The sequence below is a fragment of the Rhyacophila brunnea genome, unplaced genomic scaffold (assembly GCF_057557595.1).
Source record: "Rhyacophila brunnea isolate RB1 unplaced genomic scaffold, BYU_Rbru_1.0 scaffold_16, whole genome shotgun sequence".
Lineage (NCBI taxonomy): Eukaryota > Metazoa > Arthropoda > Insecta > Trichoptera > Rhyacophilidae > Rhyacophila > Rhyacophila brunnea.
The window spans coordinates 39,578,868-39,581,320 of record NW_028232816.1 but is presented as its reverse complement, the minus strand read 5'-3'; positions in this window follow the sequence as shown (position 1 = coordinate 39,581,320).

Genomic DNA, 2,453 nt, shown 5'->3' with positions numbered 1-2,453 from the left:
ATATGAAGAAAAATTAATATTTTCTTTGAAGAGTGGCATGCTTGACTAAAAAAACTTTTAACTTTATAAAATCATACTGAAAACTATTCTAAATAACCTAATGCTGCCACTGCTGAACATGTGATAATGATAAGTGGTATGAAGGTAGGACCTTATAAAACACAGTGCCGCAAAATGTCTATAAAAAATCTAATTATGATGCAAAATAAAAACCAACTAGTGAAAAATATTGGTAACGTATTCAACTAGGATAAACCACTCAATGGTAGTGCCAGTGAAAGAATGACATTTTCGTGATTACTATACAGGCGGCTCCAATCGGATACAGCGGCACCGAATATGAGTGGCTATGCAGCTCCGATCGGCGCCGGTGGCAGTGAACCTGTTAAACAATCGAATGTTTAAAAATATTTCAGGCGCATTTGACGAATCCCTATACATTAACTTTGGTGTTGTGGTAATTTATTGTCACTAATGATTTTTCATATGAGGGAAGTAAAAATACTGATATGAGTATCACGTGGTTAGGTTGATCATTAAATTATATTTTTTTTGTATAATATTATTATCAATCGAGCAAATATTTTTTATGGACTACAAGAGCTTGTCAATAAAATAATATAAAAATATCTTGTTTTAAAATTAAAAATAATAAATTTTATTTATGTTTCTGTAATGTATAATATAAAAAATATCAAATTAAATAATCGATATATTAATTTTCGAATATACGGTGGTCGATAATATTATTGCTTTATTAATAAATATAGATCAAAATAATTCATACAAAAACAGTAAATACATAATGGGATTAAAAAATCAAAATAAAAATAAGCATTTTTTTCATTGATTTTTTTTTCGCGGCATCAAAAATAATATAAATCACATAATTATTTTTCATCGTTTCGATGCTTTAACCCGATCGCCGCGGATGGGACATATGTTGTTTTTTACATAAGCTCTGATACTGGGCGGATGTCGCAACTGTTGATATCGAAAATTGAAATGTCGGTAAAGTAGGAAATACTTCACGCATAGTATTAATTTTTGTATTGAAAAATGCTCTGATTCGTGTTCGTACCGCCATATCGATAACTCTGTCAAAAATATGTTGTTTTAATTTCATAAACATCGATCTTTCGAACCCCTTCGATCTATCGAGATTCGCCGGTCCGATTGCATCAGTTCAAATCTACGCGGTATTTTTCGCGGCTGCGCAGTAGGTATACAAAATATATTTCATTCGAGTTGAGTGTGCGCCGAGTATTTACCGTGTAAAGTTGAATTCACCGCGATTTTTACATCATGTGCGGGAATACGAAAAAGACAACCAAAAAACGAAAAGAAATTTGTCGTAATATTTCTAAAAATGTACTTGAACTTGTGTTCTGGATTATGTCATTTATTACTCATGTGTCTCCCTAATTGTTTCAAAGTCATAAATCGAGCTCATTATTGAAAGTCGTAAATATTTAGTAAAGATGCGTCCACACGGAATGAAAAAATATATATTATTATATTTTAGAGGATTGCAAGTTTTATAAATAAATTACGAATTACTATGAAGGAATATATAAAACGTATAAATTTTTGCTAAAAAAACACACGGGTAGGTATAAAATATAAATCATGGAATATTGACTTTTCAACTATATTACATATTATCTTCGCGTACAATTTAATGCTTATAAATTTTTAAAACCTTACCCAAAAAAAAAGTTTTTATAGCACTTGGAAAAATTTACGCAATTTAAAAAATAAATATTGTTTTTTTTACAAAACATAAAATGACAATCACTAACATAACACAATGCTCAATAAAACTGAAAAGTAATCTACAAAATCCAAGTTTCACTAAAAAAAAAACAAAAAAATTATTATAATATTTTCAACCAGTGTGGACTCACCTTTACGCTTAAATTATAATGGCCCATAAAACATGTAAAATGCTGACACAATCTATGCCACGAAATAAAACTGGTGACTACCGTCCAATTTTAATGGATTTGTCATCAATAAAACTTACACTAATTAACAATAATTCATAAGTCACCAATAAAAGCTATTATTTTCAATAATTTTTATGGCATTTTTAAGTGTTTTTAACACGAGTAAAATAAAATTAGTCAGTGATTAATTGTCTTCATCGGCGCACTTGTTTTGAAGTCAAGTGCTTTGTCATCGAAAATGGCTACAGAGTTTATCCGAACAAAGCAATACAGTAGTTTTGTTAAAGTAAACACAGCTAAATTCAACACTCTATTATGTGTTTTAGTGTGGCACTTGGATCCTTATGTATCTAGGCATGATAACAGTTGTAGCCACAATTTTTAACTGCCGTATTTATTATAATACAGCGAAGAATAACATTTCGAAAAACCTACCGCGGACAGCACATCTTTTGTATGGAAACTTAACGCGCCGATCGGGTTAATATTGTTTTTCCACTTTTT